The following is a 24911-nucleotide window of genomic DNA, read 5'->3' on the forward strand; positions in this document are numbered from 1 at the left end:
ACTGAATTCCTGGAAAGAAAAGACGAAAGCCTATTCCATACTCGAATTATTAGCAGCTACAAATATCAAGTTCTGACAGCATCTCTTTTCCTTTTCCGACTTCCTGCATATACGAGACATTAAAGCACAGTGGCTCCTTCCTCCTCCCTTGCCTGCCTAATGATACTCAATTCCCAAGACCAGTGGTTGCTAAATCAGGCTTCTAAGAATACACATTGTAGGGTCCCACCCTAGACCTACTGAATCCCTCTCCTGTGGTAGAACCTAAAAATCTATTTTTAATAACCTCCTTTTTGTTTCCAAGTTCTCAGAATGATTCTGAACATCAGCCTGGTTTAGGAATCATTGTCCCATTCTACAATGATGGTGATATAACAAAGCAAATGTAAAAGGAACTGTCCACCCTATCCCACCCGACCCCACGCATTTGTGGTTCCTCAAGCATTTTCTTTATGTGCAATGAGGAGAACAGCTTCTTCTGTAACCACCCAAATGGCCAGCAACTAGCAGACTAGACCCACAGATTCTTCACATTCTGAAGCTGTTAAAACAAACACGCGTGTCTGGTGCAAAGTTTGCTCGCAGCTCTCATGATCGCGCGGACTCTCCTATTCGCCTAAACGAACAGCCAAGGCTGCTGATACCAGGTAAAATGATAAATAAATCAAAGAAGCCTCGGTCTTAGCCTCTGGACTCCATCCAAACTTCAGACAAAAGGACTTACTAATCCCTTGTTGGCAATATAAAAATGATAACACAAAAACAAAATCACCTGCCATTAGCCAGATCTAATCTAAGCTTTCCTTGCAATAATTTCACTCGGGGTACTTCAACATCGAACTGGGCCTAGAACGCACAAGAAGTGAACTAACAATGCTGGTTATATGTACCAGGTACTCTGGGGAAGGGCAACTCCTTGGCATGCAGCGGGGTGATATGGGAGGACTACAGTTGGAATTAGTAAACAGTACCGTGAAGAGAAAAGTCTTTTCATTTTCCACCCATACACTATTCTGCCCTCACTGGGGCAGCATTAATATGGTCTCTGCTTCAGAAAAGCTTTTGACTTTCCTGCTATTATCCTAGTCTTGCTTTAACACATACTTTATATTAGAATGCGTTCCAGGAAGCATATGGCAATAGAACTAGGTCAACCATTAACCAAATAACAGGAAACTGCTCTGCAGCGCACACCCTTCAAAAGCTTGCTTAATGAGCTGGCTCTTCAGAATCTGTCCTTCAGTGAGGTTGGAACTAACAGGATCCGTGCGTTTCTTTAATTTTGCAAGGTCACCTCACACCTAGAAGGCTTTGGCACATGCTAGACTGTCAATGGTCTAAATCATTCTACCGGAATGTTCAAGAACTGAGGTCAAAGGTGGAGAAGCAGTTTTCTGAACCTGCTTGACCATCTTCAAAGAACATGACTATTGTCCTGGTTCCATGGCTTCATTCTTCCAGTTATGTTCAAGTGATATGCAACACTCCATATTCTTCTTTGTCTAACATTTTTTTCTGTATTCCTTGAAGTTTCCATACCATCAGTTTACCCCATGAAAAACATGCCACAATGCATGTAGACCTAATAGGTCAAATTAAGTCTTGGGAAAAGACTGGTCTCCTTTTTCATATAAAACTACAAATGAGATTCCTCTAGAAACCCCAATCTTGAGTCGTTAAGCATTCCTGAGTTTGACTTTTTCCTCTCAATCCTACAAAATCTAACGTTACATTGCCTCTGAAGAGTCATTCAGCATCATACTAGCCAACTGTCATCCTGACTGGTATCCTTCACAAACCACTCACACCCAAACTCTCCGTGGCTTCTTTACCCTAAATTACAATCTTAAATCCAAAATATATTTAATACGGATTGTAGAGCTAGGCAGTTCCCCTTGATTAAGAATTTACACTAACTCTAATTTTTAAATGAAAATGTAAGGACCCATCTCCATTTACTAAGGTTGAATGCTTTATACTAGTGATATCTGGAGTAGCAATCATTGTTTAGAAGAAACTAAGAGGTACAAAGAGGTACCATTCTGTCTTTAAAAAACTGAGGTATAATGAGGGAAGAAGAATTTAGGAACAATATAACCTTTTAAAAGGTGCTGGATTTGGTTTCCCGACCCTAACACTTACTTATTGACTGTGTACACCTGCCTTAGGCACTGTGCAAGGCACCGAAGACACAGAGGAAGAGGAGGGTTGCTGGCCTGCCTTTCTGTAGCTTCTAGTCTGTCCTGTTCAGTAACCGATCAAGAGAAACCACTGGCTGGCCTTCATAGTTGGTTTGGCTAAATTTTAACTTTTCCCCTGAAAATAGTCAACAAGGCTTCATGGAACATCAACGTAAGGAATGGCACACTGGGCGAGAGGTCAACAAAAAGAGGCTCTGAGGGTCATTAATTTGTCTATTGGATTCTGGACACCCAACCATCTCTCATCTGTGCTGTTCTTGGGAAATGTCAGGTTTTTCTTTCAAAGGAGTTACTTGTGTAACCATAGTCAAAACAACAACAACCAAAAACAAAAATAGAATCTCATCTAAGGAATTTAATAATAATCTATTACAGAATGTTTGCGATAGTGCAAACAGAGGTTAAGGTACTTCTTCTCCCCCGCCCCCGTCCCCCCAGCGCTTTGCCAGATTTTGAAGTCATGTTTCATAGAGGAGCACAATGGCTTTTAAAAGTCACCCCATAATAAAAGTCACTGCTCCAGCCCCAAACGCCAAGATGTTAAACGTTTATCAGCCCACCAACACAAGCCCCCTAACAGGGATTTCATGTGGACTCAAGTGTATTCTGACTTTTAAACAGATAGTCACTGTCAACAGTCCTCTGCCTATAATAAGTGTTTTATGAAAACTCAAGGATGGGAGAAAAAGGAATTAGTATTTTTATGTGCTCACTATACATCAGGCTCCACACCAAAGATTTACATTCACAATCTCATTTATCCCCTACGTGAAGCTTATGAAGTATATATATCTTTTCCCTCAGATAAGAAAACTGAAGATCGAAGATGAAATCATTCACTCAGGGTCACACAGCTACTCACTGGCTCTGAAGTCTACGTTCTTTCTCCTATGTATCATGGCCCTCACTGCCAAGGTCTTCACAGGCGTCTCAAACTGATAGCAAAGGGTTGCCTTACAAGTGGTCTTTGCACGAGTCAAGTGACCCTTCCTCATATGAGAGCATGCTGCTCCCAGCACAATCTCCAGGACCCGTGAAAGATGGTCCAGTGTTTCCCAGAGTGCCCAAACCCAGAAGATGGAACAAGGTCAGGACAGTTTCTAAGATACGAAGCAAGATGAACTCAGCGGGTCCTCCTGCCAATTGCCCTCACCCTTACTCATCTGCCGGAGCATGCCAAGGCCTGCCTGGAATGACGCAGGAAAGGGTCACCATGGGTGATCCTATGCCCCCCTCCAGATTGCTACAAAATAAAAGCTCACTGCTCAGACAGTCTGGCTCCCTGAAAACCCACCAACGTGGTGTCATAGGAATGAAAATTCTAAAAGAGACTATTTGCATCCGCCAACCTCACACTTAAACCCAGGAGGAGAAGAGTAAAGCAGGTCTAAAGGTAAAAGGTCTAGGAATCTGTGGACCCAATCCACCTTACAGTGCCTGCTGGCCATTCCTTTCTTAACTCACAAAGGAGCCAAAATGTTTTATTTTCCCTGTATGAAATTCTGACTACAAACACATTTCAATTGAGAGATACAGACGAATATCGTAGTGGTCAAAGGCCCAACTTAAAACCATTAATAAAACGTGGCCCGACAACCACTCTCTACGCCGGCAGCAGCTCAAAACGGACACCAGAAAGGCAGGGCTGCTGACATGCAGAGCTACTTAACATAAACAAACACGAAGTCCACACTTGGGTTAGGAGATGGGGCTAATTTTAGACGGCTGTTTCGTATCTGATGAAATGGAGCCTGGACTTCTCTCTGGTTTAGGGCAGCCCTCATGCCTACATTTAACCAACTCCACCTCCAAATTTTCTCAACTATGGAAAACAAGCGGTCAGGTAGCTGAAAGAAGGAATTCATTCCTGCGCTGTGAGGTCTTCACAAAGTGTCCAGTCTGCTCCGGCCCCTGGGGCCGCTGGGGCGCGAGCAGGGGCTGATGTGGAGAGGATCCCAGCCTTTAGGACCCTCTGATGAGGGTCAGGCTCTGCAGTGCTTCCGCAGATCAGTGTCTGAGGCAAGTGCTCACTCAAGAGAGGCTGTGAAAATCCTCCAGGCAGACACAGAACTTGAGAGGGCTCTTGGTGATGAAGTGCAGCTCCGCTGGTCCCATTCCTAGGACAGCTCTGGAATACTCCACGCCTTGAATGCATACGAAATGTAGTCTCATAGATTAGAAACAAGTCAAATATCGTGTTTGACTGCTACAAGAATCCACTTTGCCAACCCCCGATGAATCGCGCGCTTGCTCTCTCCCCCCCTTTAACACAGCTGTGAAGTCCACTGAGTGTCCAGCCAAGTGTACTTGTGACCGTCCTCCTCTCTCAGGCCAGTGACAGGACCCGGTTCCAGCCTGGTGGCTTGATGTCCTTGCTCATCGGCTTTCAGGTTTAACAAGGGCAAACAATCTATCCCTTAAACTGTAGAAGCTTTCTTTCCAGGGGAACTAGACAGTCCTGATGGCTCTCTCCAGTTACACAGCAATTATGTAATTGCTAAGCTTCTGCAGAATCACTGGAACCATTCTGCAGCCTTCCACTGACTACAGCTGCAGCCCAAAGTTCTGAGATGATTGTAGCCTTTGAGTGGATGGCCAGTCTCAAATCTGCGCGCAAAGGGCCGGACAACGGGATTCCATCTCAAGCACAAAGACGCTCCTGCCTAACGAAGCCCTTTCTCCTCCTCCCAGTCTGTGCAGCTAACTCTTGCCTTTGCCGGCCCTACATGTGTGTGGAATGTGGTTCACTCTGTTTATGCTGACAGGTTCCAAAGGAGGCAGAAAATCAGCTGAAGTTTTGCCATGGACCATGCACAAGGTAATCATTTAACACCTAACGGGAAAGCTCCAGAAGAGGACACGATGGAAGGGGGTGGGAAGCATCTCCCTAGGCTTCCTGCACTGGCATGAAAGGAGAGCTTCCCTTCCTTCTGCCAGCTCCAATCCTTCATGTTGACATTACACATCCTGTACCGTGGATCCACCCCCATGCTGCCGCTTGCCCAGCTGAATTATCTCCTGCGTCACAGCGGTGGTAACAGAACTGCTGGCTCGGCAGACGTGAAAGCACCATTTCAATGCTTAATGCATTCAGCAACTGGACATGCTACCAGTGCGTCGGGGCTGGTCTGTGGCCTTCCCAGCAGCCATGCAGTACTCGACCTAACCTTCTGCTAACCAGATGGTCTGTTTGCCTCTTGGGACCAAACCATTAAACTTTACTTTATTAAATTCTATCAAAATGTGGGGACAGTTTACAGCAGTGTGTCTGGTTCATCTCCAACAGGGTTGCTAAGATGAAAATGACCTAAAAATATCTGGAAACTCTACTTCACACCAACAGAGAACAAGATATTTTGGAGTAAATATTTAAATGATCTGCCAGATTACGTAGCCCAGCAGCATTGACTACACGGTTAGCAAATTATATTGTAAATATATACACACAAAAGACTCAGAAATGCGAGCATCTAAACAGGAATCCGTTTCCCATTGGCTAAAGCCACAGTTCACCAGCCCTTGGCTCCAAGCTATTGAAATGTGGCTAAGGACACCATCTTCATCATAATCGCTTCAATTACCAAAAGAAAGAACCCAACACAACTGATAGATTCCCCCCACCCCCGCCCTCCCCCCTCCCCCGGGTTCCACCATCCAGGCAAACTGAAGGTGTGCCAAGGCACTCAAAAGGTGCCCAATAAATGCTGGATGAACAAATATATGGATGGGCACACATTTCTTAAATTCAAGGGCACCTATAAAACACGTGGTATGATAGTGAAGACACTACAATCTCCCCAACTCTACATCATCCCACAACTGCTAACTCGGGGTGCAAAGCCAGGCAGCAGATGAATGGCAAGGAGCAAGCCATCTGCACCAGTGGCCTGGATGGCTGCTACTTGATCCTTGCAAATGAACTGCAGAGGTGGCCATTTATTGGGTCCCTGGCAGGGTGCTGGGTGCCTCACATACATTATGCCTCTTAGCCTTCACAGCAGAGAGAATTCCTTTTTTTTTTTTTTTTTTAATTATTGAAGACAGAGAGAAACAGAGCATGAGTTGGGGAGGGGCAGAAAGAGAGGGAGACACAGAATCTGAAGCAGGCTCAGACTCCTAGCTGTCAGCACAGAGCCTGATGCAGGGCTCGAACCCACAAACCATAAGATCATGACCTGAGCTGAAGTTGGCCACTTAACAAACTGAGCCACGCAGGCACCCAGAGAATTCCATTTTAAAGATAAGCTGGAGGCTAGGAGCAAATTAGGAGCTTGACCCAAGTTAAACCAATCACTTTTCTACCACTGTGTAGTCCCAGAGAAATAAGGGTCTTAGAACTTGTAAAGAACTGAACGCAAGTGATGACAGCATTCCCAAATATACCCCTTCCCAAATCCCAAGGAAACTGGAGAAATCTTTCTACTCCCTGATTTCCAGGCATACGAAGAAGTCCTAGTTTCAGCACCTGTTGTTTCTCCCATGTCTTCTATTACTGAGGGCGTTCCATATTATTATAATCACTACTACACCTCATAGCTACACTGCCACCCAGGTAGTTTTGGGGTCCACGCTTCGATACCCCGAATCTCTTACTTGAGATCATCCTAGAGATCTGAACACCAGTAAATAAATGCATGGTCTCTTCTTTTCTCCTTAAATATCTCTGGACACAATTTTAAAGTGGCAACTATAACATTTTTATAATTAAAAAAATAGTCCGCTGACACATTCCAGTCCAGAGAGACACATTCCTCTGGAAGCTCTTGAAATGTAAAAAATTTTAAATAAGATAAATAAATAAATCTTCATGGGTAATTTGCTTTTACAGGGGAAAAGTCCCTACACCGTTTTTATCAAAGAACCACTTAAATGTTCTTCACTTGTGGGGTGTCTGGGTGGCTCAGTTGGTTAAGTGTCCAACTTCAGCTCAGGTCATGATCTCATGGCCTGTAGGTTCAAGCCCTGCGTCAGGCTCTGTGCTGACAGCTCACAGCCTGGAGTCTGCTTTGGACTCTGTGCCTCCTTCTCTCTCTGACCCTCCTCAGTCTCACTCTCTCTCCGTCTCTCAAAAATCAATAAACATTAAAAAAATTTTTTTTAATGTTCTTTCACTTCTTCCACCACTAGCACCAACCACCATGCTGTCACCACGGAGGCCACCAATAATATTCTTCTGACTTGGAGCAAACAAGATTAGGGAAGTCCTGTTAGGCACTACCATTCTACATTTTGAAATATCATCTACCCTTCAGGCACTCTAAAATTAGCCTCCTTGCCTCTGAGATCTCAAAGCATCTGATATTACAGTACATTAGTAAGACCAAGTAGACATGGACAATTATTAAATTAAACGTTTGCAGAGAAGGCCAAAGCAATTCTAAGCAAGGCCATGGCCCAGTCCTCAAACTGGCTCAGAGTGAATGAGTAAAGCTACAGAGAGGATCCATAGCCACTGTTTTCAATGCAATAAACTCAGCTTTCTCAGACAAATCATTTTTGCCAGATATGATGCCACACTACAGGTATAGTAATTAACATGTCTCTTCCAAAACGCTCAAGGAAGGTCATGTTGATTAAAAACTGCTCTCCCACACCACTTCGGGGAACATACCAGGCTGGGATAGGCTCGGTTCCCATGAAAATGCAGAGGACATGGCACCACCCGCAGGTAGCTTACAAATCCCTACTGACCACCCCGACACAGACACGGAGCGCCACCGGGTCCAGCCGGGCACACCAGACGCTCCCAATCTGCCAAGTCTCCCTGTGAACCCACAACAGCGGTGAGAACTGTTCATCAGTGAAGGCGAGACGTGGCACAAAGATAATCAGAAGAGATTCAAAAAATGGAGTTTCAGACCAAGGACAAAACAATTCACATCTGGCAAAGCCCTGGGAGAGCTCTACCTCAGTTTCTCTATCAGTAAGGAAGGAAGAAGCTATCTATCATTTTTCAAGTGCCCATTATGAACCAGGACACTTACTATACACATAATATTTTAGTCCTTAAGTCAGTTCTACAGATTTATACTATTATCTCCTTTTGATTGGGTAGGAAATCATGGGAACAGAGAGGTTAAGTGATTTATTCAAGGTCACACAGCTAGGAAGGGACAGAGACAAATTTCATCCTGTGCTTGTGCAGTCCCAAAAAGTATGCTCTATGCGTTACACACAACTTCTGTCTTTTTTTTTTTAAATGTTCTATTTATTTTTTGGGGGGGGGAGAGCATGCAAGCAGGGGAGGGACAGAGAGAGGGGACAGAAGATCCAAAGCCAGCTCCGCACTGACAGCAGACAGCCCTACACTCACTGGGCTCGAACTGGCAAACTGTGAGGGAGATCATGACCTGAGCCAAAGTCGGACACTTATAACTGACTGACCCACCCAGGTGCCCCCACACCACTTTGTTAATGAAGACCCTGGCCCAAAGAACTGCATGTCCACCCAGAAATTCTGAAAAACTTGTACTCCTGATGTTTCAACAAAAAATAAGCCCCTTCTCCCAGAGAGAATATATACGTGTATATTTACATAACATAGACCTATACACACACATGCACACATACCCCCATATATACAGTAACCAAGTTCTAAGTTGTTCAGACGGTTCAACTGCACTGAAGTTTGGCCGTGGTGTGCAAATGTTCGATGCGTTACTTTTTCATATGACTGCATGTCAGAAAGGGAAAGCTGCCAAGTGACAATGTGGCCCAGTGATTCATGGTGTCACACTGACATACGCACTTCTGATACAGGTTGTTTGTATTTCCTAGACATCATTGCCTTCATTTGGGAGATAAACAGGAAACAATGTCCCCAACAAGGACATGTTCTTTCTCTACTATGTCTCTAGCAGCAAACATCATGAATTTGAGGGAGAGGAGGGTGTGGATAATAGAAAATCAGAAATCCTCACTGTGTTCCTCAGACCTTAATGATAATGTTGATAAGACAGTATCTTAAACCCGGACGACTCTTCTTCATTTTAGGACTACGTCTTCTCAAGTAAAGGCCCTATTCAAAAAAGTCGCATTAAGTTTACTGAACAGGTTCCATGTGCTGAGAAAAAATAATCTAGCCAATTTTGGATTTTAATGCTTCAAGATTCCTGTTGCTGATGTATTAATGTTTTACTGTCCCAATGACTCTTAAAAACGTTAAGTATTTTTCTGTAGGCATCAACACTAGCTATACAAGATGTGCAGGGTCATAGGCAAAATAATGTTACCACCAGTCTTTCTGCTAAAATGGAGAAAAGACCATGAGAAGGTGGCAAGAAGGGGCAGAAGGGACAGAGAGAACACCTGGGGAACACTGGAAATTCACTGTTCAGTAGCTGCTTCAAATAAGATCGCTAACACGTTACCTGTGCTGGGGTCAATTTTGATAATTGTAGTTGACGTCTAGAAACGGGGTTATGAATATAATTATCATGAAGCGGCAATTGGGCAATCACAACCTAATTAAGCCCACTGACTAGATTATCTTGTTTTCCCCTAATAATCACATAACATTTAACACTTGCTAATTTCAGGACCTATGGGTGATGTTCCTTCATTGTTAACAAGCTACAGCCACTGGTCAGAAAAAGAATGGGTGAGCTACTCAAACACTTGAGTCAACCAAGGAGTAGGGATGAATGTCAGGGACAGCTGACATCTGTCCTTCAATACCACGTCACCTCTCAGCCTCCCAAAGTTACTAATTAGAGGCAAAGCCCCGGGAGAAGACAGCACGCATGATGAGAACTTCCACACGTGTGGACGTATACAACTCTGATGGCCTAAACGTGTGCCATTTCGTGTGATCTCTACAATGTACTTTTTGACATTACAGTGGAATCTGCTTTGAAGAGGTGGTTTTCTTTTGTTTTCAATATAATGGAAGATTCCTCCACCAAGCTGAAATACCCAGACTTGACACATTTACCTCCTTGGACGTGCCCTCTCCCACCCTGCCTCTCACGTGGAGTGCATTCTCCAATTCAGAGTCCTCGTCCCAAATGCATGTCACTGCACCCACAAAAATAGGTTGATTCAGTTCACCTCCACTTTCTGCAAAGCTCCTGGGGGTACCCTGGGTAGATTTCTCCTCAAAGAACTAAGAGGGCGATCAGAGAAACATGTTAAGAACTGGTCTTTGAGACAAGCTGGCCTGAGGGAGCATCTTAGAGGGCCAGGCACTACTGATTAAGATCACAGCAGATGCTACCTAAGGCTCTTTTTTTTTTTTTAATGTTTTATTTATTTGTTTTTGATACAGAAAGAGACAGAGCATGAGAGGGGGAGGGGCAGAGAGAGAAGGAGACACAGAACCGGAAGCAGGTTCCAGGCTCTGAGCTGTCAGCACAGAGCCAGATGCGGGGCTCGAACCCATGAGCCTGAGATCTGACCTGAGCCAAAGCCGGAGGCTTAACCGACTGAGCCACCCAGGCGCCCCTACCTAAGGCTCTTAAATCAGAAATTCCCCAGCTGGAGAACCACACATGCTTTGGGACATACTCCGTGCTCAACTATGTCGTTATTTTTTTTTCTGAGGCTTTCTCCCATTAAGGGCCTTTATCTAAGAAAACAATGGTTTGGTTAAGTTTGGTAAATGATATGGGTGGCTCTCCGGCCTCCTCGGCAGACTTGACAAACAGGACACATGCTTCCCCTCCGACAAAGGTTTTGGGTAGGAGTCTGTTGGGAACAGGAGATCACCTAAACAGACCCATAGCAAAGTTAAAACTTTGTAAAACCACCACGAGTCGCTCTGAGGTGAAAGAGTCTACTCAGCAATTAATGCCCAATCGCCTGTCTCACAGGGAAGCCACTGTCCTGGGCATCTTAGGGATATCTGGACCTGCTCCAGTTCCCTTAGTACAGCTTGTTACTCTATTAAGGGCATTTGTGGTCATCCATGAACAGCAGCTTCCTTACTGTACTGTGATGTTTCAGGGAGAGGCAAATAGAAACCAAAACATTCATCATGTCTCCATGATCTAAATAGCACACATGGTGATCACGGAAGGGCGTGGGGGATCTTAGCACCCATGCTTTGAAGAGTATCTGCGCTATTTTCCAAAAATGACCATCAGACAGGGGAACTAACTTTCAAATATGTCTGTGTGGTTTTTGGAAACATGTCTCGTGTTTACAGTAAACCAGAGGCACCGAGACTTCCAAAGGGGGCCCTAAGAAGGAAAAAAGTAAGACACCTTTATTAAAAGGAGGAAGGAAGTTAGGAAGGAAGGAAGACAGAAAGAAAAAGGCACCTGGGTAGGTCAGTTGGCCAAATGTCTGACTCCTGATTTCATCTCAAGTCCTGGTCTCAAGGTTCAGGAGATCAAGCACTACATCAGGCTCCATGCTGACACCGCAGAGCCTGCCTAGGATTCTCTCTTTCCCTCTCTCTCTGCCCTTCCTCTGCTTGTGCGCTCTCTGACTTTCTCTCTCAAAATAAATGTTAAAAAAGAAAAAAGAAAAAAGTCCCACAGCATATCATTCTTCATAACAGGTAAGTGTTCCTTCTTAAATATCCACATGCAGAACTACTTTATAATTCTGAGCTTTGCACAGTACGGTTTAAAAATATTTATTCTCTAAATTTCCTCGTACATGGTCTCTTGCTGTTTTTCACCATCTCCTCTATAACTCAGAACAAAAACAGGGTACTCTTTAGTTAAACACACTTTGTCAAGCTATTACAGTAAGTTATCTCTCTCATATCAACTAATAGATTACAATTAATTTTCCATTATACTCAAATTTCCCTTCTAGAACACCAGGATATACTACAGGCATAAGCAACTGGAAGAGCTAAATCATCAGGATTATAAGCTATTAGCATATAAATAATAACCAAGGCCAGCTCCCGCCAGCTGAGGGCCAGAAGGCAGTGCCCCTGTGTGTGGTCCTCGATCCCTATTTTCTAGCTCCACGACCTTGGGTAAATTTCTTTACCTCCCTCAAGCTCAGTTTTCTCTACCATATGAAAAGTCCCTGGTTTCATATCACATGTTATTTCAAATGCTGCCGCGTATAATAATAATAATAATATAATAACTAGGACAAATAATAACTACGACTCTCTCCAGGAGGGGAAATAGTATTTTGTGGAAGGTCCAGGTGATATTCTGACTCCAAAGGGGTTGGCAGAATTTTTTGATGAAGTTACCATATTTATTCTCTTTATAGATGGTATTCTTACCCCGTACCAGAAGGGAGAATATTCAATTGCCAGCAGAAGGGGGAGACATTCTGGCAGCTGAACTCTGACCTTCAGATCAAAAACGTCTCTTCCATGCAGATGACCTTCCCAGCTATCATTATCCAATCCAGTACCAATTAACAGTCTCCGCAGAAGACCAACTAAAACAGAAACCACTGGAGAGAAAAAAGGTTCTGGGCGTAAGTACTTGTTATTGAAATCCTTACATAATCTTGGCTGGTATCTATTTCTGGCCATCTTCCGTCTCTAGCCCAGTGTTCATATTTGACCCCACATGACGGACCCCCCAGGCCAGGTCCGATCTGGGTTGAATGACTGAATTCAATTGTTGACTACTGGGTTGAGTGATTGATACTCAATCGCTAACTAATGGGTCACAACACAGAGGGATGATGTCAATAGGGACCAGAAAGGCAAAACATTCTGGGCTACAATGGCCTTATTTTGGATTTTAAGGGCCAGGATCGGATTGACTGGTTCTAGCAAATGGCTTAATCCCAAACTGGACTGCAGGTAACTGGCACACTCCATTCCTTTCCCCTCGGAAAGAAGCGGGTCTGTTCTTCATTCTCTCTAGCACCCACAGCGTAGATAGAGAAGCACTATGGATAAGTTTAGAGAGGACTATCACATTGTCTGCCCATTAATAATGCAGCTCTTTTCTGCTGTGCTCTATTCTCTACTTTGTTCATTTTCCAGGAAAATCTCCACCTAGGCCCACTTAGCCAGTCCCTTCAAGTTTCCATCTGTCCTCTATCAGAAAGGCCAATGTCTGAAGTCACATAAATGGTCTTCCAAGTTAAATTCTTTTTTTTCCTTTTTAACAATAGGAACTGACCAAAGACTGGGTCTGAGCACTGGTCTTCATTTGTCAAGTGCAATAGGTACCAAATTACAAGGTCTTTTTCCACGTACTTTTTTGTTTTCTTAAAAGCAATACCTTTCTTCTGATAGGCTCTTCCCAGTGGACAGACCTCTTCTACTTGGACTTGTCAATCATTCCCCTGCCTCTCTCCTCCTTCTTTTCCTTCTTGCGTCCAAGCAGGCTCTCCTTCCCAGCAAATTTCCACCACGTAATTATGGCAATGCTTTAGCCTACTTTTCTGTTAGCTTAACAACCCTGTCTATTTTCTACTTGTGCTGATGCTACTGTTTGCTTTTCTGATGGGCTAATCCGTGTATCCTTTCAAGGCCTAACTTCCCCTACCATGATAGCAGCTGGAGCTCTAATTCACAGGTGCCTTCCAAAGCTTTTCATTAGCAATAGAAATGAGATGGTTTAGAAACCCATTTCTTAATCTGCAGGTGAGTATTGGAACCTTTGTGCAGCAAACATCTCTCAAGCATCCCACATTGTACCACCGCACAATTATTCTCTGAGTAATAAGTACAATGTTATAGGCACATGTGTAGTGTTAAAAGGGAGAATGTTCCCTCAGAGGGAATCGACTCCCAACCCCCTGCCTCTGGCATTCCCCAGCTCGAGAGAGAAGCAAGCCCTCAGCTGACATGAGCAAAAATGAATAAATGGCCACTTTACCTTCTTAAATCTGAACAGGGAAGAGAAAAATTCCAAAATTTGAAGGCCTTCTCTCCTGTTCTGGTTCAACTGGCCAGATGAGGGCTTAGGGAGCGAGGTTGGCCTTCCCCAGCTGGGCTTTGTGCAGATAAGCCTCTCCACAAATCCAGGGCTTAATTACTTCTGACACAGTTGTCTCGCCTGGGCCTCCAGCTCCTTCTGTGCTCAAACCAGTATGAATCCAAAGGTAAGTCTTTGCTTACTCCTCTTGGACAAATGCTTAATTTCCTACTAAGGGATCCGAATGCATTTTAATCAGGATCTACTGGTTCCTAGTAGAATTTTCCCCTTCTTTCCTTGCATTGTCTTTGCAAAAAGTCTCCTCGAAAGCTTGGCAAATAACCTTCTGAATTAAGCCACCTACATCTTCAAGTCTTTCTTTTTTGAACAAGTAAGTGCCCACCAACCTTCCCCGCACCCCCAAGAGTAGGCTCTGCTCTCTGAATGAAGTTGGGGTTAAGATGTGGACAGGCACAGGGGTGCCTGGGTGGCTCAGTCAGTTAAGCGTCCAGGTCATGATCTCATGGTTCGTGGGTTCGAGCCCCGCATTGGACTCTGTGCTGACAGCTCAGAGCCTGGAGCCTGCTTCAGATTCTGTGTCTCCCTCTCTCTCTGACCCTGCCCTGCTTGTGCTGTCTCTCTCTGTCTCTCAAAAATAAATAAAAAACATTTAAAATTTAAGATGTGGACAGGCACAGCAGAAGTATTTTATTAATATCCAGAAGCAGCATGTAGGGAACTGAACAAGCAAACACATGAAAGCAAGGAAAAATCAGTATCAAAATACCCATGACCTGGCACAAAGAGAAACCTTCTCTCCAAGAATAACGCAAGAAAAAATGTCTCCAGCTAGGAATTAGGCAAGAACGCTTTGAAGACCAAGTAATCTCATCAAAATCCAAAGACAACGCATTTGCGGGTGACCATACCTATATGCTCTTCCCCCATATCACTCTACCTACCTCTGGGCTTTCCAAGTCCTGAAAAAACCAACTTTGAGTTGAAGCCACACATCCAAAGGCTGAAAAGCTTATGTGTGCTTCAACCAAAAAGGACAGGAGCCCTCAGAAATTAGACAAATTTTATGATAGTATTTCTAAGTAGAAAATGTAAATCCAAAGCACTTCCAATTGACTCTGTATTTATCAGTGTGTGCAGTTCTCCAGAGACAAAGTTCAAGCGGACAAATGATTCAAAAGAGCTTCCTAGTTAACTGCAAATATCATCTAAGTTCATAACAATCCATTTTCCTTCAGTTGGAAACTTCTCTTCCTGGGTCTTAGAAATCCAGGAGACAGATCAATCTGGGATTCTCTTCTCTCCAATGCCCCTACCCCCCAACCCCAACTTTTTTTTCTTCCTTCAGTACTGGCATGCAAACCATGCTGTTTTAACTTCTTTCCTGTTCTCCCAGTTCTTCTGGAACATTTTATTTTCGACAGTCAACTCATTTGGAGGAGTGCCACACTGAGGTTCAACTGTTTATAGCGTTAACTGTGTTTCTGCCAGAAGTCCATATCCAGCACTACCTTCTCCAGACTGCCTCCTGGATTAAAAATTTATGCGTTAGTTTGGAAGAAGCTTAGAAAATGTGGAAACTTCCAAACATCGCTCTTCTTTTTACACAAAATGACTTTCGCTTGTCCAAGAGGAATCAGAAATGAAAACCCATTTCACCCTTCCTAAAGTACTGTCCTATCCCTCTCTCTCTCTCTAGCTAAATGTTCCCCATTTGTTTAAAACTCACTTTAGGGTTGACTCCATGACTTCATTGGGAAATGGCAAATAGCTAGCCATTGGTTTGTAAGAGAGAATCGGGCTCCAAGATAATACATGCAGGGCAAATTTTTGGAAGAGTCTGGAACACTGGAAAATCACCAGTATTGTTTTAGACTGGATTTCACTCTTTTGGCCATTCATCAGTATTACAAAATGGCATCTCTGAAAGAAGCCAATTTATCTGTACCACATTGCAAAAGAGATCCTCTGAGTCCAATTGTGGGCACTTTTGTAAGTTGCAATAGACCCAGACAAACCTCCAAAGAAGGGCAATTGAAGAAGACTCCCGAGCCCTGGATGACTGAACTACAGAGGACAGCAGGACAATTAAAAGAAAAAGCAGAGTCTCAACCCAATAGCTATGACTTGATAAAAAGTCCCATGAACAAAGTTAGTCTCTGGAATGTGTTACTTCTATGAATGAAACCACGCTCAGCCCCACCGTGTGAAATTCAACTGACCAAAACCAATCCTCCCGCCCCACTAGTGTGGAGTCCTAGGCCTGGCTTTGTTACAGTTGAACCTTCTGACCTTGGGCAGGCCACTGAACGTCTCTGTGCCAGTTTCCTCTTCAATCAAATGCAGGGGGGAGATCTGAGGTAGATGATCTCTCTGAGGCACAAAACAACTAGCTTCTCAATGATTAAGTTCCTAACATTCACCATTTATGCTGGACCTGTTGGTCAACTTTCAAATGATTTTTATATTAATTTCTACTTAGGGGAGAGTATTTTTGTCCATCACTCCCAAACTTCAGCTTAATCTGGGGGCTCCCTGGAATCCTTCAATATTACAATAAATGCCTCTTTTCTCTTCCTTTCTTATTTTTTTACGCGACCTTCCCCAAACTAAGGCTTGTGCTATTAAAAGAGCTCAGAACTTCCCACTTCCTTGCTAGGGCTAAAATTAAACTGTCCATTCCTCAGGGCCCAACATAACATCTGCCAGATGTCTTGACATATCACACAAGAGGAATTTTCTTCTGGCATTATCTACTCTCCTATTTTCTCATAATCAATTAATAGGTCACCAACACCAGCAAATGTTTCTCTCAAAGCCACCAACTTCTTAAGTATGTGAACCTCAAAAGATACTTGCCTTCACACACACACACACACACAGAGCCAACTTTTTTGTCCAGTTCACTGTCACTAATGATAGACCCTGGAAATATTTTCCTTGACTTCTTTTGAATTTCCTTAATTTCCACATACCAATCATCCAGTCATATATCCATGTCAGATCCTTTGCAATCTGAGTGCATTCCTTATATTATTTCCTAATTTGTGAGTGTGGCGTTGTGAAGTAGCACCTCTGTTCTCCCGTTTTCAATGTGAAACATTCAGTACAGTTTTGTCAATGCTCTGTCCCATGAGGCAATGGGCGCTAAGTCTGATAAAGGCATACAGCACAAAGATGAGTAAGGTTACCTTAACCAAGAACTCTCAACACCAAGGAAGAATTCAAGACAGACTTGGCTCTATTAAACTCCAACATACAGAAAGCAGAACTCTTCCCAAGGCAATTTTACTATTATTTTCTTTCAGGAAAACTGACCACAAAGACACTAAAGTCCATTAGTAGGGTTGGATTTCTTTTCCCCTACTGTCTTCCAGAAGACACATTAGAAAGAAAGAAAGATACACACACACACACACACACACACACACACACGTGTATGCACATATAAATTTTTTCTATCTAAAAGTTCTTCCCAACTCCAAGGAGTGTGGAAAAAAAAAACAAGTCCTCAGGGAATGTGGTCAATAAATTAGATGGAGATAAATTTAATATGAGAAAAATTTTGGAATACAAAGTTCCAACGAGAATCTTTTCTAGCAATGTACCTCATACCTCACATATATTTCTCCAGAATGATTTCTCTTTGTGACACATTAGAGCCAGGGAAAAAATCTGCAAAAGGAGCCTCATCAACTTGATGTCACAAAAACAAAACAAAACCCAAAATCTCTGAGCCTTGACATCAAATAAGAATGTTCAATTTTACACTCTTTGTATTCCTCTCATAGCGCTTTGTCCAAAATACTTGTCCCATTTCAAATGTGTATCCCTTGAAAAATGCAAGATACCACCTCTTTAATATCAGGTGCTTCCTGGGTTGATGAAGGACATCAGGGATGAACAGGTCTCTTAGGTAACCAGTTAGAACATTATTCTCAAACTCCAAAATGCCTCTTAGATACCTAATTTTTTCCCTTCAGGAGATCTCAACTCTAAGACTGTCTATAAAGACACCAAAATATTTGGTCACAAAGTAAAAATGTGGTGAGTCAAAGTACTAGACTAGCAACCAAGTTGTCAGATTTTTTTTTTACATTGAAATAAGTAATTAACCGGTTGTCCTGGTACCAACAACAAGATATCAACGAAGTTTGCTTCAAATCAACCTATAATGTATTTATGTTTACATACACATGTATGGTTAATTAGATGCAAAATTATCTGGTAATTACTCTCCCAAATAACTCTTTTTATTCCACTGCATTTGAACTTCCGAGTTGGAACCAGGAGCATCCACACATGCATTAGCAAATTTAAGTATAACATTGACGACATTCCACTTAAGAGCAAAAGTAATGGTATCAAAAGATAACATTCAAAGCTGATTAATAAAAGGTATGATTCCAAGAAGCAAGATTTTTCAAGTGCTCTTGGAGAAGCCCAGGTTTTTAATAATGAAGCAGAGAGCTGAAGAGACGTATTTTTAAATGAGCATACACATCAACTGAAAATCTTGAAAACCATACATCTTCCTCTGCAAAAAACCAGGGTTTTACCTCATTGACCATGGACAATTATCAGCTAAAGAACCTCTCCCTTCACACTCCTCAGAAGAACAATAACCCTCAATTAATGACACAACAGTTTGGTTTGAAAAATGTGATGTTGTCATATGTAGCATTGTGCCTGTACTGAATGACACTGCCACCAGCTACTCAATAGAATATAATTACATCTGGAATCTAAAACCACCTCAGTATGCACACAACTACTACAGACATAAGAACTTGACACACATCCACACACACAAATCTGCACATAATGAGAAAGCAAAGCAAGAAAAAAGCTGGTGTGAGTCGCTCACAAATGTGTTCTTTATTTCTGTTGAAGCTGGTACGTCTGTGTTTCTCCTTAGTTGAAAACAAGATCCAATCAAGCCTTCTTACAATATATTAATTGGTTCTGAATCTCCTCCAAGTTTTCGTTCCAACGTGGAGGCTTCCCCACCTGTCTTATCAATAGTCCACCTCAAATTCTTCCAACATCTTCCCTCATCCTCAAGATGGCTACCTTACCTAGTGGTAAAGCAACATCTCCATGGTTGGCTTTTATAAATCCCTCAAGCATTTCAGGATTTTGTTCTTTACTTGGATCAATTACATACATTCTCTAGAACTAATCTGTGAAGAACTCCAATCAATGTGTGAGGACTGGGGTAGAATTGGGTCCTTCCTTTGAATCCTCCTCACAAAATGTCTTCCTAGAAGACTACTAAATTCTTCCCAATTAAAAAGGTGAAGATACCTGGACATAAGGTTTTCTCAACAGACAAAATATTTTAAAAATTTGTTTCCATAGTGACACTGTTAAGAAGACATCTGATATTTCTGAAGACTTACAGTACTTGAGAACACAGTAAAAAAGAGCAGAATGACAGGGAAGGGGGAAAACAAAGGAACTAAAAGAAGGCCTTAGACACAAATGGAACAACCTTAAGAGAAATGTGGACTCTGGAGAAACTGGTGTCAATCAGTCTTAGGGCTCCTGAGATCTTGCAGGATTTGCTGTTGTTGTTTTTTCCCCCTTTTTGCAGAAATCAGCCCAAACCAGACAATAAAGTCTTGCAATGCATCAAAACGTGATGATAACCAAGCCCCAGAACTCCAAAATGTCAGCGTAGGCCCACCACCATCTTCACAATGAGGAAATACCATTTCCTGGTGACTTTCAGGAGACCTGGAGCAGCTGAAAGTTGTGTGAAGACCTCGGTGGAAAATGTCTATGGTTTTGCCTTGCCTTTCCTGAAGGAGGTCTAAACCCTTCAGGTCCACTCAAAAGAAGAAAAAAATTTTCCAAAGTTTACTTTAAAATGGAAACAAACGCCTCAATAACTTGCAAAAGCACTCCTTTGGTGGGAGAAAAATCTGAGCAGCCCTTACAAGTCCCTCATTTCCTCACATAATGAATAGATGTTGAGGAACCACCACAAGATTTCGCCCTGGAAAAGAAGGAGTAGGCAGGCCAGCCTCCTCCTCCAGCCATCACCAACAGAGCTTCAAAATGGAGACATCCATAATTTTATAAACACTTCTCATCTCAGCTTTGTCTCCTGGAAACCCGCTCTCCTCCATTTTCTGGTGGAGTTACAACATGACACAGCTTACCTGACTCAGTTCCCAGCTCTCAACCAAACTAGTCACTTCCTCCAAAAAACCTGCAAGCCACCTCCAGAAACAAAACCAAAGCAAACCAAACAACCAACACAGACACTCAGACACAACCCCCGGGAGCCCTGGGAGAAAGCCCCAACTGGTTGGTCTTTTCCCATCCCAGACGCGTGCTTAAAAATAAAACTTTTTTTTCCCCCTTTGGGTAGAGGAGGAATATAAAAGGAACTCCAGGCAGCCTCCCTCCCTCTCTGTAGGTTAGAAGCTACAATGAAAAGAAAATGAGGGTTCCTTCAGGAATGGTGAAAAGCCTGGAGAATGAACGTGAGAAGGAGCTTTGTGTTTTGGAGTCTGGACTGGAACCAAAGCAGACAGCTTGCAAATGGAGGACAGGGAGATAAAGAAAGGGAAAGAGAGGGGCTGCTCCAATGGGGGGCGGCTGCGGCTTCCCCTCGCGCCTGGAGGGAGGGCAGACCCCTGGGAACTGCACCAGGAGTGAGGCGACCCCCGGGCCCCTGCCTGCTTTTCTCCCCTCCTCAGAGAGCCAAGCGTGTGTAATGGCTTCTCCTCTCCAGAAACCGTTGTCCTCCTCCACCAGACGCTTCTGAACCCCCAGCCCGGAGACAGCTCCTCAGCTGCTCCTGAACCTGCGCCCCCCCACCCGGCCCGCGCCCCCCGCGCCTCGCCTCTCCCCTCACCAGCGGCACCAGCAGCACCAGCAGCGGCAGCAGCCACCCCCCGACACATCCCGACCCCGCATCCCAACTTCGGGGAGAGAGAGAGAGAGAGAGAGACAGAGAGAGAGAGAGGAGAGAGAGAGCCAAATACCTGAGGAAGAGGGGGGTGCCAATCCGCACGGCTTTGCCATCGGGCTTGGGGACAGGCAGACAGAGAGGGGGAAAGGAAGGAGAGGGACAGAGAAAGAAAGAGGTCAACCCGCTCAGGTCGGGGCGGCTCGCAGCGCTCCCTCCTCTGCCCCTCGCTCACTCCCTCTGGCTCTCGGCTCAGGTCCCCTCGCCTCCCGCCCTCCGCCCCCCTCTCTGTCCCTACTCCTGTCCCCACACTCGGAGCATCCGTCCTAAGCCTCCAGCTCTCTTCTCACTCATCTTTCATTTTCTCTTCTCTCCATAGAACTACACGAAATTAATTAAGCCACAGCGCTCCGCTCCCCCCAGCAGAAGGAGCAGCCAGCAGGAAAAGCACAGCCACCTCCACTGCCACCACCACCACCTTCTCCTCCTCCTCTTCCTCTCTCGCTTCTCCTCCTCCTCTTCTTCCTCCTCCCCCTCCTGCTCTCCCTCCTCCCCCTCCTCCTCCTCTTCTCGCTCGCTTCTTCTCTTCCAACAGCCAGTCCATGCCGGGGACTTCCTCTCCTCCCCGCTCCGCCAGCCCTCCTCGGCCGAATGAATGAGCGCGTTGGTGCCTCCAGCGCCCCGCGCTCTCCTCCCCGGAGCACTCGGACCACCCGAGGTGGTTGTTAATTGCAGTAACTTACAGAAGAAGCGTCCCGGCGCCGGGAGGTGTTTCGGGTTCTCCAGCCCCACCGCCTCCTTATCCTCTTTCTCTTTCTCCTCTTCCTGCTCGGGTTATTGTTGTGGAAGTTGTTTGGGAGTCTCATGTGCTTCTGCCGGGTCTCAGCAATGGAGGATCGCCATCTTCCCTGCCTTCCTCGGCTCCTCAGACTCGCTGCAGCTGCAGATGACCTGAGATATCCGTCTCTCTCTCCCTCTCTCTCCCTCCCTCCCTCTCCCTCTCACTCTCTCTCTCTCCCCTCTCTCCTCTTCTCTCTCCTCTCCTCCCTCTCCCTCGCGCGCTCTCTCTCTCCCTCCCTCTGTGTCTCTCTCTGAATAATGAGCAACCAGAGGGAGAGAGAAAGCAAGACAGAAAGAGAGAAGGAAGACAATCTTCTCCTGCCACACAAAACGCCAGAGCACCAGGGGGTGCGCGAAGCCTTTCTAATAACAACAACAACGTGCAGGAGACGGGAAGAAAAAAGAAAGAAAGAAAGAAATGAGGAAAGAGCTGGAGAGGGGGGGAGAAGAATTATCCAAGAGCTGGAGAAGAGCAGAAGGAGAAGCTGGAGGAGATGCTGAGGCTGCGGCTGCTGTCCCCCCTCCACCCCCCCCCCCAACCCCAGAAGGAGGCAAGGTGGTTGCAAAGTTAAGGCTGGGACATTGTCTTTGTCACTCAGAGCAACACAGAGCCAGGCCAGTGAGATGCAAGAGGAGGTGGTGGCGGCGGCGGCGGCGGCGGCGGAGGAGGAGGTGGTGGTGGTGCTGGTGGTGGTGCTGGTGGAGGAGGAGGAGGAGGAAGAGGAGGAGAAGGAGGCAAAGGAGGAGGAGAAGGGGAAGAGGGAGATGAGATGAATAAAGACCTGCGGAGAAGGCGGCGCGAGGAGCGCGGCGGCCGGGCTGAGGCGTGCGCGCTCGCGTCCCGGAGGCGCCCGGCCGCCCTGGCAGGCAGAGGAAGCCCCCAGTGAGGACCCTGCCCCGCCGCTCATAGCTCTCCCACCATCAGCCCAGCCCGAGGCGCCGAGCCCCGGCCCCAGAGAGTCCCTCACACGCATCCATCTAGAGGCCAATCTTTGCAAAGAACATACACGGGGAACTAGAGGTTGCAAGTCTAAACCCAGATCAACCACGTGGGGCTTTTTAATCCCTTTCCAGCTTGCGGTGTGAGTATCTCCAGTGAAAAGCTCAAATTGTCCATTACTGGCACGTATTTTGAAGTCTTCTCCCCGGAAATAAAGGCTCATTGTGCATTTTATTTCTTTTCTGATATGGAAAGGGGGGTGGGGAGGGAAAGAACCCATCATTCCGAGCTTCGGAACCACCACTTTATTTTCCTAACTTGTGAAATGTTTTGACGGCGCACCAAAAGGAAAAAAAAAAAAGCCTACTTAAATAACTTTACACCCTTCAGCCCCGCGTTGTTTGCACTTTCTGGCTGATCGTCTAAAGGCTCGGAAAGTAACAATCAGCGCTTCTAATGATAAGGTGTCATGGTGCTGAAGACAAGAGAACCAAGATGAAGCTTTCACACCTTGAATTTTTATTTAGTGTAATTTTCCCCCAAATCGTTCTGAACTACCTCTTTTGCAAAGGAATGGGTTCCCCCTCACCCCTCACCAGGTTGAATGTCTTCTAAGGCTTTAATCTGATGGGAGGGGGGTTGCCTACACTATAAAAAAAAAAAATCAATAACAGCAAGTCAGGAGCAATTGAAGTTCAAGGGCACGGGCTGGTTGTACCATTTCTATTTCTCGCATCCTCGAGTTGGACATCACCAGCATCGGGAGAGAGAAACACAGAGCGCGCAGGGCAGAGACCTTAATTAAAGTTTCTTTTGTCCGCGTCTGAATTGGGGGATGTTGCTGGATTCCTTTGCATTGGGGAACGCGCATCCGGTGGAGAAGGCGCGGTGTTGAAGATCCAGGGCCAGATTGTCCTGTTTAATACTCCCTCCCTCCCCCCTTTCATACAACAGTCCGGGAAGATATACCCATAAACCCATACAATAAAGGGGAGGAGGAGACGCGCGCGGAGTTGGTTCCCATCGGATAGCGGGCTTTCATAAACAGATCCGAATCCGTATTTTCCAAGATTTTCCCCAACCGTTTATTCCGGGGCAGAATCTCTCACCCAGAGGCACGATTTCACCCCCTTGCCGTCAACACTTCCTGCCCTTTTCTCCTCCCACTCACATTGAAAAGCTTAGGAGCCCTAAAAGGGTGTTGATGGCGGGGGTGATAAATAAATAAATAAATGACACTCTACGCGTGCGGTGGAGAAGAAAGGAGGGGGAGGGCGAGGAGAGGGACAAGAAAAAGTAGGGAGAGGAGAACAAGGAGGAGAAAGCACAGAGGCGAAAGGGGGACGGGAGTCAAAGAAAGAGAAGAGACAGAAGAAAGGAGAGAGGAGGAAGGTAAGGCTGCTCAGAACTGAAATGCCCCTGGCTTTGTGCAGAACTGGGAGGACTCCCCCATGCCAGGTGCCCGGAGGGACCTGGGGAAGTCCTTCTGCCCCGAGCTCCTCCCCCGGGACCCCAGGGGTGTCTGAGCGCCAGCAGCCGCTCCCCCACAAATTCCTCGTGGCAACGAGAGGAAGCGCGCCGGGTCTCCGCCGTCCCTTCAGTGCCCCAGCTGATAATTTACCTCTTTGTCTTTAATAAAAAGCTGACTTTCTCTGTCAAGCCCTGCGCCGGGAAAATAACAATCGTATTTCAGGTTGAAAGCCCCTATTACTGCACGCTGGTGGAGGCTGTGATAAAACCTTCCTCGACGTGAAGGACCTCCTGGGATGGCTTGGGTCGGAAGTCCTAAGATGGGGGCCGCCCTTCCCCGGGGGCAGGGGCGCACGGAACCTGGCGGCGGGGAGGGAGGAGGAAGCGCCGAGGTCAGAGGAAATCCAAGGCTCCTGGGGCAGCGCGGGGCTGCCCGCAGTCGGGGAATGAGCCCTGGGGAGGAGCCTTTTGCGAGAATGTGAGCGCGCCCCAACACGCCTCCGACCTCATAAACCCACTTGGCAAAGACCCGGGAAGCGGCTGGCTGACCGACTGCGGTGAACTCGAGAAATTAACCTGCGCTACAATTAAACGGGCTGCCGCCCTTTCAGACTCACCTCCAGCGACCGAGACGGAGAGCTCCCGAACCGGCCGCGGGGGGACCTGGCTCCTCCCTCCCGTCCCAGGAGAAGAGGACAAAAAGGGGAGATGGACTTGGAGATGGC

At 45.5% G+C, this 24911-nt stretch overlaps 1 protein-coding gene across 1 annotated transcript in view; it reads right to left on the reverse strand.

The window, feature by feature from the left end:
* ZNF462 (zinc finger protein 462) overlaps positions 1-21931 on the reverse strand; it is a 138793-nt gene extending 116862 nt beyond the window's left edge. Inside the window, exon 1 of the mRNA XM_029920342.1 lies at positions 21680-21931. The gene's annotated coding sequence lies outside the window, so the exon portion shown is untranslated. The remainder of the gene's footprint in view (positions 1-21679) is intronic.
* Between the last annotated feature and the right edge of the window lie 2980 nt (positions 21932-24911).

This window comes from Suricata suricatta, chromosome 13 (assembly GCF_006229205.1).
Source record: "Suricata suricatta isolate VVHF042 chromosome 13, meerkat_22Aug2017_6uvM2_HiC, whole genome shotgun sequence".
Lineage (NCBI taxonomy): Eukaryota > Metazoa > Chordata > Mammalia > Carnivora > Herpestidae > Suricata > Suricata suricatta.